Source organism: Camelina sativa, chromosome 8 (genome assembly GCF_030686135.1).
Source record: "Camelina sativa cultivar CO46 ecotype springtype chromosome 8, ASM3068613v1".
NCBI lineage: Eukaryota > Viridiplantae > Streptophyta > Magnoliopsida > Brassicales > Brassicaceae > Camelina > Camelina sativa.
The window spans coordinates 28,910,957-28,925,381 of record NC_141887.1 but is presented as its reverse complement, the minus strand read 5'-3'; the positions used below and the strand labels follow the sequence as shown (position 1 = coordinate 28,925,381).

Below are 14,425 nucleotides of genomic sequence, written 5' to 3'. Positions count from 1 at the left end.
TTTGGAGGCCAAAAATAGAGACGCTTTGGAGGCAAAAAATGGAGATGCTTTGGAGGCAAAAAATGGAGACGCTTTAGAGGTAAAAAATAGAGACGCTTTGGAGGCGAAAAATGGAGATGCTTTGGAGACCAAAAATGAAGATGCTTTGGAGGCCAAAAATGGAGATGCTTTGGAGGCCAAAATGAAGACTTTTGGAGGCTAAAAATGGAGACACTTTGGAAGCCAAAAATGGAGACGCTTTAAAAGCTAAAAATGGAGATGTTTTGGAGGCCAAAAATAGAGACGCTTTAGAGGCAAAAATGAAGACATTGGGAGGCCAAAAATAAAGACGCTTTGAAGGCCAAAAATGGAAATGCTTAGGAGGCCAAAAATGGAGATGCTTTGGAGGCCAAAATGAAGACTTTTGGAGGCCAAAAATAGAGACGCTTTGGAGGCTAAAAATAGAGATGCTTTGGAGGCCAAAAATGGAGATGCTTTGGACGTTGAAAATGAGGACTTTTGGAAGCCGAAAACGGAGACTCTTGGAGGCCAAAAATACAAACGCTTTGGAGGCTAAAAATGAAGACGCTTTGGCCAAAAATAGAGACGCTTTGGAGGCCAAAAATTAAGACGTTTTGGAGGCCAAAAATAGAGCCGCTTTGGAGGCCAAAAATGGAGACGCTTTGGAGGCCAAAAATGGAGAGGCTTTGGAGGCCAAAAATAGAGACGCTTTGGAGGCCAAAAATGGAGATAATTTGGAGGCCAAAAATGGAGATGCTTTAGAGGCAAAAAATGGAGATGCTTTGGAGGCCAAAAATGGAGATGCTTTAGAGGCCAAAAATAGAGACGCTTTGGAGGTCAAAAATGGAGATGCTTTAGAGGCCAAAAATGGAGACGCTTTGGAGGCCAAAAATGGAGACGCTTTGGAGGCCAAAATGGAGATGCTTTGGAGGCAAAAAAAGGAGACGTTTTGGAAGCCAATAATATAGACGCATTGGAGGCCAAAAATGGAGACGCTTTGGAGGCCAAAAATGGAGACACTTTGGAGGCCAAAAATGGAGATGCTTTAGAGGCCAAAAATGGAGATGCTTTGGAGGCCAAAAATAGACACGCTTTGGAGGCAAAAAAATAGACACGCTTTGGAGGCCAAAAATACAGACGCTTTAGAGGTCAAAAATGGAGACGCTTTGGACGCCGAAAATAGAGACGCTTTGGACGCCAAAAATAGAGACGCTTTGGAGGCCAAAAATGGAGACGCTTTGGAGGCCAAAAATGGAGACGCTTTGGAGGCCAATAATAGAGACGCTTTGAAGGCCAATAATAGAGACGTTTTGAAGGCCAAAAATGGAGACGCTTTGGAGGCAAAAAGTAGAGACTCTTTGGAGACAAAAAATAGAGACGCTTTGGAGACCAAAAATGTAGACGCTTTGGAGGCTAAAAATGGAGACGCTTTGGAGACTAAAAATGGAAACGCTTTGGAGGCAAAAAAATGGAGACGCTTTTGAGGCAAAAAGTAGAGACGCTTTGGAGGCAAAAAATAGAGAAGCTTTGGAGGCCAAAAATGGAGACCAAAAATGGAGACGCTTTGGAGGCAAAAAATGGAGACGCTTTGGAGGCCAATAATAGAGACGCTTTGGAGGCCAAAAATGGAGACGCTTTGGAGGCAAAAAGTAGAGACGCTTTGGACACCGAAAATGAAGACTTTTGGAAGCTGAAAATGGAGACTCTTGGAGGCCAAAAATAGAAACGCTTTGGAGGCCAAAAATGAAGACGCTTTGGAGGCCAAAAATAGAGACGTTTTGGAGGCAAAAAATGAAGACGTTTTGGAGGCCAAAAATGGAGACGCTTTGGAGGCCAAAATGGAGACGCTTTGGAAGCAAAAAATGGAGACGCTTTGGAGGCCAATAATAGAGACGCTTTGAATGCCAAAAATGGAGACGCTTTGGAGGCAAAAAGTAGAGACGTTTTGGAGGCAAAAAATAGAGACGCTTTGGAGGCCAAAAATGGAGACTCTTTGGAGGCCAATAATAGGAGGTCAAAAATGGAGACGCTTTGGAGGCTAAAAATGGAGACGCTTTGGAGGCCAAAATGGAGACGCTTTGGAGGCGAAAAATGGAGATGCTTTGGAGGCCAAAAATAGAGACGCTTTGGAGACAAAAAATGGAGACGCTTTGGAGGCCAAAAATGGAGATAATTTGGAGGCCAAAAATGGAGATGCTTTAGAGGCCAAAAATGGAGATGCTTTGGAGGCCAAAAATGGAGATGCTTTGGAGGCCAAAAATAGACACGCTTTGGAGGCAAAAAATAGACACGCTTTGGAGGCCAAAAATAGAGACGCTTTGGAGGTCAAAAATGGAGACGCTTTGGAGGCTAAAAATGGAGACGCTTTGGAGGCCAAAAATAGAAATGCTTTGGAGGCCAAAAATGGAGACTCTTTGGAGGCCAAAAATGGAGACGTTTTGAAGGCCAAAAATGGAGACGCTTTGGAGGCCAAAAATGGAGAGGCTTTGGAGGCCAAAAATGGAGACGCTTTGGAGGCCAAAAATGGAGACACTTTGGAGGCCAAAAATAGACACGCTTTGGAGGCCAAAAATGGAGATGCTTTGGAGGTGAAAAATGGAGGCGCTTTGGAGACCAAAAATGTAGACGCTTTGGAGACCAAAAATGTAGACGCTTTGGAGGCTAAAAATGGAGACGCTTAGGAGACTAAAAATGGAGACGCTTTGGAGGCAAAAAAATGGAGACGCTTTTGAGGCAAAAAGTAGAGACGCTTTGGAGGCAAAAAATAGAGAAGCTTTGGAGGCCAAAAATGGAGACGCTTTGGAGGCCAAAAATGGAGACGCTTTGGAGGCCAATAATAGAGACGCTTTGGAGGCAAAAAGTAGAGACGCTTTGGACACCGAAAATGAAGACTTTTGGAAGCTGAAAATGGAGACTCTTGGAGGCCAAAAATAGAAACGCTTTGGAGGCCAAAAATGAAGACGCTTTGGAGGCCAAAAATATAGACGTTTTGGAGGCCAAAAATGGAGACGCTTTGGAGGCCAAAATGGAGACGCTTTGGAGGCCAAAAATGGAGATGCTTTGGAGGCCAATAATAGAGACGCTTTGAAGGCCAAAAATGGAGACGCTTTGGAGGCAAAAAGTAGAGACGTTTTGGAGGCAAAAAATAGAGACGCTTTGGAGGCCAAAAATGGAGACTCTTTGGAGGCCAATAATAGGAGGTCAAAAATGGAGACGCTTTGGAGGCCAAAAATGGAGACGCTTTGGAGGCCAAAATGGAGACGCTTTGGAGGCGAAAAATGGAGATGCTTTGGAGGCCAAAAATAGAGACGCTTTGGAGACAAAAAATGGAGACGCTTTGGAGGCCAAAAATGGAGACAATTTGGAGGCCAAAAATGGAGATGCTTTAGAGGCCAAAAATGGAGATGCTTTGGAGGCCAAAAATGGAGATGCTTTGGAGGCCAAAAATAGACACACTTTGGAGGCAAAAAATAGACACGCTTTGGAGGCCAAAAATAGAGACGCTTTGGAGGTCAAAAATGGAGACGCTTTGGAGGCTAAAAATGGAGACGCTTTGGAGGCCAAAAATAGAAACGCTTTGGAGGCCAAAAATGGAGACTCTTTGGAGGCCAAAAATGGAGACGTTTTGAAGGCCAAAAATGGAGACGCTTTGGAGGCCAAAAATGGAGAGGCTTTGGAAGCCAAAAATGGAGACGCTTTGGAGGCCAAAAATGGAGACACTTTGGAGGCCAAAAATAGACACGCTTTGGAGGCCAAAAATGGAGATGCTTTGGAGGCGAAAAATGGAGACGCTTTGGAGACCAAAAATGTAGACGCTTTGGAGACCAAAAATGTAGACGCTTTGGAGGCTAAAAATGGAGACGCTTTGGAGACTAAAGATGGAGACGCTTTGGAGGCAAAAAAATGGAGACGCTTTGGAGGTCAAAAATGGAGACGCTTAGCGTCATAGGTCTGGATGGGAAGACTTATTTGGTGGACTTGAAAATGAAAAGTTGTTCTTGTAGATGTTTTGATATCGACAAGTACCCATGTGTCCATGCCATGGTCGCGCTCAGAAATCTCATGAGGAGAGAAGTAAGAAGAATGCATATCGAAATGCTTGATCTCTGTTCAATATATTACTTGATTGAGACGTGGGTATTGGCATATTACAAAACAATTTATGTTGTGCTCTATGAGTCTGACTGGAATGTTCCTGCTGCAATTCGACAATTAATGGCTAAACCGCCAGAGTACACTAAAACTGGTGGTGGAAAAACACAAAAAAGAAGTTCTGTTCTATTGCGAAACGTCATCGTAAGAGGAGGAGACAAATGAAGTTTAAACCTGGCATAAACTTGGAAAAGTTTTTGCAGCCTCTAAATCTGCTGAACAAACTAAGGACACCTAAGCAATTTGTTTTATGTATCTGTGTTTTGTGGAATGCTCTGTTTTGTGTTGTTTGGCTCTTCCCGGTTTATTGTTACATCATCCTTCCAGTGCAATAGTTTTAATATGATTTATATTCCTTGCCTCTCGAGCCCATTGTTTCTAGCGTATTGCACTAGTCTATGTGTGAATGTGAAGGTTCGGTGACTATTATTCCTAAATTATTGTTAAAACAGTATTTTACTATATTATACAATGTGTGTAAATTAGTTTAACAATGTCAATGGTTGATAACTGATTAACACTAAAATACAGATCAAGCTCTGTTATTGCGTCATCTGATTCTTACTTCATATCCAAAGACCACCTTTTCGTACAAGGTAGTTCAATGGTCCGGTAAACTTCTTCTGAGTGCTTCCTTACTGCAAGAATGAACCCATATAAGACTCAGATTCGATATAGACCATTAAATGCGGAAGTATTTAACAAGTCATTTGGCCATAGTAATAGCTAAACCGACTCTGTTTCATTCTTGAAACCGAAAACTAACCAGCAAACATTCACACCTAGACAACCAGATAATCATTATCACAATCTTGAAACTATCAAGACACCGTACGTACCTTTATTTTGTGGTGCGAGTCTAACTTAAGACCATGAACAAGATACTTGAAGAGTAACATATATATTTCCGAGGATCTACACAATTCCAAATTTATTAAGCTTACCTGCAACAGATCTAAGCAAAACAAGGAGCATGACATGTGAAAATCTCTCTACCAATTTTATAAGGCTTATCTGCAATAGAGCTATAAGCAAGTTAAAGTTTAGTAGTAGTAACAAGTAAACTAACTTTTTAACTCCTTTTCAATCAGCTGTCTAAAACCTGAAATCACAGAACACGAAAAAGATCATAATAAAGAACCAACGAAAAGCTAACTCAAAAGAAAGAAGAGACAAAGTCTTTACAAAATTAGACCCAAAATTAAACGGTGACCAAGCCAAGACTGCAGCAAAAAATAAAACCAATAAACTATAACTAAGAATGAACAAAAAAAAAGAGATCAGATCCTGTGTAACAAGGTTTAGTATAAACAAGCAAACCCTAACTAAGCAAAAAAGGTTAAGTAGTAGTAAGTAAGAAGTAAACCCACCTTTTATTTCCGATGTCTCAGACTCATTAACTCCTTTTGAAGCAGCTGTTGAAAAACTGAAATTAGAGAACAGGAAATCAGAATAAAGCAAATGAACCAACGAAAAACTAAATCAAAAGAAAGAATAGACAATTAACGTCCTAATAAAATACAACCAATAACATAATATACCTGGAACATATCTGAAACAGAGCCATAAATCATATCTCTTCCTTATCTGCAAGAGAGCTAAGCCAAAAAAAAGGAGCAAGAGGTGTGAAAGTCTCTACCAATTTGTTAAGACTTATCTGCAACAGTGCTAAGCGAAACAAGTTTTAACAAGTAACCCTAACTAAGAAAGACAAGGTTTAGTTAGTAAGTAACAAGTAAACTAACCTTTAATTCTGATTCCTCAAGACCCATTATCTCCATTTGAATCAGCTGTTGAAAACCTGAAATCACAGAACAAGAAGAAGTCATAATAAAGCAAAAGAACCAATGAAAAGCTAACTCAAAAGAAAGATTAAGAGATAATTAACGTCCTTACAGAATCAGACCCGAGATTAAACAGTGACCAATCCAAGCCTGCAAAATAAAATTCAACGTCATTCACTTTTCACCCTAACTAAAGAGTGAAGAAAAAGTAACAAGTACATCGTCCGTAGCTCTTTAATTGAAGATGTAAAAGAAAATCTCTTACCGTAGCTCTTTGGTTATAGTCTTATAGAATAACATAAAGAATCCGTTAAAATCAGGAGACTCTCCTCCCTTGCTTGAACTGGGGACCCGACCTGAGATGATTACCAGAGACATAAGTGTTGTTCTTAGGGTGTTGATGAGATCCACCAATGTTCAAGTAGCTAACCTCAAACCCTTGATGCCGGATTTCATCAACTTATTCCACCGTAAGAATCGCAACATCTGTGAATATATACACCTGTAATAAACAAAACATACGCACATTATGTAGAGCTCAAAAGTCATGATTTAAGATACAATGCAAAGGCAAACATGGGACACATATTTAAGACACAATAACCGGAGTTTACCTTTGTAATGGGAGAACCTAGATGGCAATGAGCTCTATGGGATGTGCATTCACCTAATCCGGAAACCATTGAAGCTTCTCGTCCCTGATACCAAACTATGAGTTCGTGTGTCAAGTAGCTACATTAAGATGGATGCACCTGAAAAAATTGAACTAAACAGAAAAAGTTAACTCATAACCAAGCTGTGTTGAACAATTCTGACATAAAAAACTAGAACACGGTTTTAAAATATTGAGAAAATATATAACCATACCTGAGGATAGACAAATGACATGCTTACCCACAATATAAACATATACGCCTTGTTGTTTTTTTGTTGTTTAATAGAGCAAAAACAGATTTCATCCTAATCTCATCCCTTCAAGCTAGCTTTTCTGTAAGAGAAACGAGATTAAAAAAAAAAGGTATAAGATCCAATCATAAACACAATAATACAAATGCTTGTCAAAAAAAAAAACACAATAATACAAATTATAATAATAATAATTAATAAGATCTGCAAACTTTTCCAACATATCTCACTTCTCACGACATAACACAATTATTAAATTATTTCATCAGATGGAACAATTACTAATACGCAAACCCAAAACTGATGATTTGGTTACTATCATTAACAGTTGAAAACGAAGGGATCAAACCGAAAGTCTAAATTAAAGACATAATAGAAATGATAGGAAAAAAATAATAAAATGCCAACAAATTCCAAAAAAGAAATACTTACATTGCTATAGTAGACCATGTACAAGATTCAGCAAAATCGGCAACCTCAAACACTAACTGACCTGCATCCATAATTCAAGAGACCAAACAGTGAGTGATATGCATCAATTTTGGCAAATTAGTGAGCAGTAACATTTGCTTCAGGACAGACAGGTAAACAAATAGTAAGAAGAACACTAGATTTGAAGAGCTGAAGAGGATTAAATACCACAGAAGAGAAGAAACTACTACGTCTTTACCCGTTGTGCTATCAAGTCCCTTCACAAACAATCCTGCATAAACAGAGCAGAAGAGGGAACGCAAACTAACTATTGAACAAGATATGATCATAACAAATTGTAAAAAAGTGAAGCTTAATATCAGAAGCCTAAGAAACTAGAGTCAAAATAACCTCAATCAAGATCTGGCGAATGAGAAAAACCTTGAACCATTCTCCATCTTACGTAGATACACCTGCAGACAGAAACATACCAAATAAAAAGGACGAATTTGAATATTTTGCTAATTGAAGGAGACCAAATTGTAAAGTGACAGTTTTGGTATCAGAAACTCCTCCTACCACAAAGCATTGCTCTTGGGAGTTGATCAATGTATTCCATCGCAAGAACTACATCAAATCTGAATATATCCACCTGTAAAAAACAAAACATACGCAAAATATACACAGTTTATGAGTATATCTGTATATTCATCTGGATACATCTAAACAAAACTTAGAGGAAACAATAATCGGAGTTACATTTGTAATGGCAGAAGAGCTTAGATGGCAATGAGCGCCAACAAGCTCTGGCACTCATGGGACAGGCTGTATAATGGACACGGTATGGATGCACCTAAAAAATGTAAAAGCTCACTCATAACCAAGCTGTGTTGAACAATTATGTTATAAACTAAAACATGATGCTAAATCAATTTGGTCATTATAGACATGGAAGACCTACAATAGTATGGTGCTTTAGAACAAAGAAAGATGACAAAAAAAAAAGTAAAGTGGTAAGAGTAAAAGTAAAAAGAAATCAAAAGGCACTTACATTGTTATAGTAGCCCATGCGGAGACCGGAAAGCTCAAACGGGGGGATTTACAATCCAGTGGGATGAATTATAAGAAAGACCTGCATCAAGAATTTAAAAGACCAAACACAGTGAGTGATCATGATCGGAGCATTCTTGTGCTAATCAAACAGTCAAAACTCAGAAGAAACATAAAAGAAGAAGAAAAGAAGATAAAATACCACAGAAGGTGTGCGTCTTCGTGCGATGAGTCCCCTTGCCTGCACACAACCTGCATAATACAGAGCCGAAGAGAGAATTTAATTGAAGAGGATACAAATTCCCAACGAATCAGAGTCAAATCTCAAAATCAATTTAAATTGAAGGATGTGACGAATCATACCAGTGCGGCGTGAAAATTCAAGGAAAAAAACGGAGTCACACCAACGATGACAAGATAACCGATGGAACCCTAGAAGAAAGCAACATATATGAGAATCATCAACGACGGAGTGAGAGAAAGAGGGAGTGAAGGATGATAACATAACCTGATAGGAGGACATACATGGTTCTCTCTTCTCTCGGACTCCAGTTAGTTTTCACACGTTTTGCAAATCTATTACTCAAGTTTTCATTATATAAAATTTTAAAAACTTAAAAAGGTTATAAAATCCAACTTTAATACAAAAAACTTGCATGAAAACCCGTGAGAAATCTTCTTTTTTCCAAAGCTTTTTCAAATAAATAAGGAGTTACCTTGGTAATAGTAGAGTCTAGTTGGCGATGAGCTCTGACAAGCTTCGGCTCTTTTGCGATGTGCCTTCATTTCATCCAGAAACCATTGAAGCTTCTCGTTACTTAGAGTTCTTGTTCCCTGTGGATGCACCAAAAAAACGTAACCAAACAGAAAAAGCTCACTCATAATCAAGATGTACTTTTGAAAAATTATGTTACAAAAACTAGAACATGATTGCTTAAACATTAAAAATTTAACCATACCTATTAATTGATACCCAGCAGTACATCGACCCGCCACTAGCCAGAAATTCTTGAAGCTTCCACCATAAAAGTATATAAAACATTTACGAAAACACCTTCTTGAGAAACTTAAACTAAATCTTCTAACAGATACTCATTTCCATTGAAATTGCACCTACACGTTTTATACATCAAAGATAGAGTCAACACCATTATACCAAATCTAACCATTCATATCAATCAATCTCTTCATATTCTGATTCCGTCAACTAATCAAACAATATTCTTACGTTCATATTTGAAGCACAAAAGAATATAAAATACCATGGAAGAGACAAACCACTTCTGACGTGCTATCAAGTCCTTTTGCAAAAAAAATCCTGCATAAACAAAGCAGAAAGGGGAACGTGAACTGATTGAACAGGTTATGATATTTGTAACTGGTAAGAAAGTGACGATCAATATTATGAGACTGTGAAATTAGAGTCATACTAACCTCAATCAAAATCTGACGAATGGGAAAACCTTGAACCATCCCGCATGTTAGGTAGATACACCTGGATATACCAAAGTAAAAGGAATTTGAAATATTTGCTAATTAAAGAGGGCCAAGTTGTAAAGTGACTGTTTTGGCCAAGTTGTAAAGTGACTGTTTTGGTATAAGAAACTCCTCTTACCACTGTAACCCTCAAAGCCTTGACACCGAAGTTGATCAAATGAATTCCACCATAAGACTGCATCCACCTGGAGTTAAAAAAGACAGAGCAATAGCAAACATGAACAGAGAGCAATCCGTATTCATCTGGGTAAATCAAAACACAACTTAAAGCAACTATAATCGGAGTTACCTTTGTAATGGTAAAGCCTAGATGGCAATGAGCTTCAACAACCTTCAGCTCTATGGGATTGTGCCTTCACCTTATCCAAAAACTTATGAAGCTTTTCATTACTTTGAGCTCTTGTTCCCAGTAGCACCTAAAAAATATAACCAATAACCAAACAAAAAACACTCACTCATAACCAAGCTGTATTTGCTAGTAAAAAAGATAGGGGATAAACTTTAAATATTTGCTAGTTGAAGGGGACCAAGTTGTAATCATGAAAAGAAACAACACTTAATCGTACCATTAGTGATTGTAGTTATGAGCATACCAATATTAGTTTGGTCATTGCAGTCATAAAACACGTGCAACAATATCGTGCATTAGAGCAAAGAAATATGACAACCAACTCGAAAATAAAGAGGTAGAGCAAATAAAAAAGGCACTTACATTGCTAAAGTAGCACATGTCGAGACAAAGTTCAGAAACACAACTTAAAGCAACTATAATAGGAGTTACCTTTGTAACGGCAGAGCTTAGATGACAATGAGCTCCAACAAGCTCCAATGAGCTCCAAAAAGCTCCGGCACTCATGGGCCTGAGTGTTATGGACACCATATGAATGCACCTAAAATATGTAACCAAACAGAAAAAGCCAACTCAAAACAAAACTGTATTGAAAAATTATGTTATAAAAACTAAAACATGACTAAAACACTAAAAGTACATTGTCTTGTTTACCAACAGTTCATGAAACCTCCACAACATTATTCAAGGCAGACTCACTATCAGCATCTAGAACTGATAAATGCACCTATAACAGCAAAGACAATTAAAAAAAAAAAAAATCGGATTAGATCAGTCATAAGTACATTTGAAATATCAGCTAAAGGAAACCAAGAGTCAGACTAACCTAATCATGTTCGTGGCTGATGAGAAATCCCTCAACCATTCAGCATCACCATTACGGCGTCTATACACCTGCAAATAGGAACATACCAAAGTAAAAATAAACGGGATGAATTGGAAATTTTACTTAATTGAAGGGACCAAGTTGTAATCACCAAAAAAACAAGGGTTTCATCGTATGAAATAATCATTAGTGATTGCAATTATAAACATACCAATATCAGTTTGGTCATTACAATCATTAGTGCTTTAGGACAAAGAAAGATGACAACAAAATCCAAAATAAAGTAAGTGGTAAAGCAAAAAAGGCACTTACATTGTTATAGTAGTTCCCATGGGGAGACCGGAAAGCTCAAACGGGAATTTACAATCCAGTGGGATGAATGTTAACAATAACCTGCATAGAGAATTTGAAAAAGCAAACAAAAAGAGAATTCGCTTCAGGACATACATGAATTTTGAGATAACATATAAAATAACCAAGAGAATTCGCTTCAGGACATACAGGTTAAAGAAACAGTAGAGAAAAACAGGACAGTGTGTGATCAATATATGCTTCAGGACAGAGAGTGAGATATCAAACACAGTCAAAACTGAGAAGAAATATAAAAGAAGAAGATAAAATACCAGAGAAGAGAGGAAACTAAGTGTGTGCGTCTTCGTGCGATGTGCTATTAAAAAGTCCCGTTGCAAACAACCTGCACAAATAGAGTCGAAGAGAAAATTTAATTGAAGAGGACCCCAAAGAATCAGAATCAAATCTCAAAATCAATTTAAATTGAAGGATAACAGTAATCTATGACGTTACCATCATTAGCATTCCATGTTCATCAACCTTAGCATCACAAAGCATCATCCAAAACCTGCAATTACAAAAACGACAAGTAAATATTAACATGCAATTAGATGGGGAAAAACCACAGAACCAAAGCGAAAACTCAGAAACAAATAAAAGAGATGTGTTTAGAGCAATGAACCCATGAGGAAGATCAGTCAAAGCCATCACTGATAGATGAAAAGCATCATCTAAAACCTGAAATAACAAAAAAAAAAAAAAAGACAAGTAAATATCAACATGTAATTAGAAGAAGAAGAAGAAAAAGATGCGTGTAGGGCAATGAACCCATGAGAACGCCTGAGGACAATCAGTCAAAGCCATCACTGATAGTTAGCAACATCATCCATGACCTGAAATAACAAAAAAGGACAAGTAAATAACATGTCAATAGAAGAAGTGAACATGTAACTTTGTTCCAACAATTTCAGTAGCTAAACCTTCTAGAGTCGTAGACAATAATAATACTACCCTACAGTTATAAATAACATTGGAAAAAAAAAGACTTACAGTAATCTCTCGGTCATCTTTACATTAGCATCACCAAGCAAGCAGCAAGAGACACTACTGATCCCATTCCTTCAATTCCTCCTGAAAAACACACAAAACACACACAGAAGTTACCCAATTAATTAATATAAGAGATATGTTTAGAGCATGAACCCATGAGAACGCCTGAGGACAATCACTCAAAGCCATCACTGATAGTTAAAAGCATCATCCATGATCTGAAATAACAAAAAAGGACAAGTAAATAACATGTCAATAGAAGAAGTGAACATGTAACTTTGTTCCAACAATTTCAGTAGCTAAACAAACCTTCTAGAGTCGTAGACAATAATAATACTACCCTACAGTAATATATAACATTGGAAAAAAAAAAACTTACAGTAATCTTTACATTAGCATCACCAAGCAAGGAGCAAGAGACACTACTGATCCCATTCCTTCAATTCCTCCTGAAAAACACACACACAGAAGTTACCCAATTAATTAATAAACCCTCATTCATCAAAGCTTGACGACAAGGATCAATCAAAAAGCCACATTACCGATCAATCAATTCATAGCATCTACTAATACAAATTTAAATCAACAAACTAAAAAAAGGAAACAGAAGGAATTAGAAACCCCAAAGTGAAAATAACATGAAATTCAAATTAGAAACCCTAAAGTGAAAAATCAGAAGCTATTATTTACGAAACCGAGGAAACGAGTGACAAAATTTTACAGAAAAAAAAAAAAAAAAAAAAAAGAGAGAGAGAGAGCAAGCAAAACCCTAGACAGCGGCGGATCAAGACGAAGCGGTGGGGAGGGGGGGGGGGGAGCGTCGAGCGATGATTGGGATCATAAATTCTCTTCCGAAACAAACACCTGCAAAGACGAAGAAGAAGAAGAAGAAGAAACTTAGTAAACCCTAGAAGAAGAAGAAGAAGAAGAACAACAACAGAGCAATGACGAAAATAAAAAGCAATTGGGAGAGAGAGAGAGAGATACCAAACCCTAGAAGAAGATGAAGAAGAAGAATTCATGAAGATGCGCAAGATCACACCACCAACGAAGAAGACCCGAGAAGGAAAAAAGAGAAGATGATGAAAGTATCAGAGAGTGGAGCGTGTGTTAAATACAATTTATAGATATAGGACTCTATTATGACCGACGGTCAGGATTTAATCTTAACTATTTCCTTTTTTCTATTTGTTGTTTTGAACCGTTAGATGAAGATTCTGATATTACTGTAGAAGTATTAGACAGAGAGTGCAGCGTGACAGCACCTAAATTCTTCCGGTATTAAATTGCTTGTTTTTATTAAATTGAGTATTAATCTTCCAAAAAAAATCAGGTATTAAATGTCCAAATAAATAATAGATGAAGTATTTTTTAGTTTTTTCCGTTAATAATTGGTGGGGTCTTTTTTTTTATAGTCCACCTAAATTATATTGGGCTTTATGAGAAGCCCATTGACGATAGATGACATAATATTTTAGGACTTCTTTTTCGGTTTACATCTGATTTGGTTCAATTTATTTTTCTTTTTCGGTTTAGATCTGATTTGGTTCAATCCTTTAATTTCATTTTTTTTGACACAAATTGATAAGTAACCCCAACCACACCGCTCTGATTCTCCCGGCTATATGAAACTAGCCGACGATTCAACCGACCGACGGTCTTTTTAATGGTGGAGCAGCCATCTTCATTATTGGATGGTATTGGTGAGGGTGCAAAGTCAAAAAATGTGGCTTGTTTGGTAAAACTTGTGTTGGGAAACACAAAGACATTATAGAAGATGGTTTTACAGATTGGAGATTACCTTGATGCAACAGGGATTTGAAGAGCTGTGTCAAATGGTTTCAACATTTTCTGACAACAATGTTGATAGTGTGATCAAGCAAAGACGATCTTAGCTTATTGTTTCTATGGACCGTAGATGGCTTACTACCTTTGATTGAATAATGCGTCTGCAAACTGCTTATCCACTTGCTTGCGACTCTGTATGCTTTGTTTTGTTTCTGTGATAATTCCGAGTTCTTGAAAGCTCCTTATGAAGATTTAGCAGTTGGTTCATTATTTATGAGAATATTGTCGAGTTTTAGGTTTCTGCGTTCACATTGAAAGAGA

At 37.7% G+C, this 14,425-nt stretch overlaps 1 long non-coding RNA gene across 50 annotated transcripts; it reads right to left on the bottom strand.

The window, feature by feature from the left end:
- Positions 1-4,592: 4,592 nt before the first annotated feature.
- Positions 4,593-13,418, bottom strand: LOC104708827 (uncharacterized). 50 transcript variants are annotated; one of them, XR_015563568.1, is made up of 38 exons: positions 13,304-13,418; positions 13,085-13,180; positions 12,696-12,765; positions 12,317-12,534; positions 12,095-12,159; positions 11,949-12,004; positions 11,780-11,834; positions 11,599-11,669; positions 11,288-11,368; positions 10,976-11,043; positions 10,790-10,876; positions 10,582-10,690; positions 10,090-10,216; positions 9,919-9,985; positions 9,738-9,798; positions 9,566-9,621; positions 9,263-9,416; positions 9,020-9,137; positions 8,812-8,879; positions 8,667-8,735; positions 8,506-8,555; positions 8,305-8,385; positions 8,013-8,106; positions 7,833-7,905; positions 7,665-7,726; positions 7,482-7,545; positions 7,275-7,335; positions 6,804-6,924; positions 6,551-6,702; positions 6,367-6,438; positions 6,202-6,292; positions 6,049-6,086; positions 5,898-5,953; positions 5,694-5,739; positions 5,523-5,567; positions 5,222-5,254; positions 4,992-5,107; positions 4,593-4,790 (listed from the first exon to the last, which is right to left on the bottom strand). It is a non-coding gene; the product is annotated as an uncharacterized LOC104708827 (long non-coding RNA). The 50 variants fall into 50 exon arrangements; XR_015563597.1 differs by having other exon boundaries at positions 5,523-5,578; positions 5,694-5,750; positions 6,551-6,688; XR_015563566.1 differs by having other exon boundaries at positions 8,829-8,879.
- Positions 13,419-14,425: the final 1,007 nt, after the last annotated feature.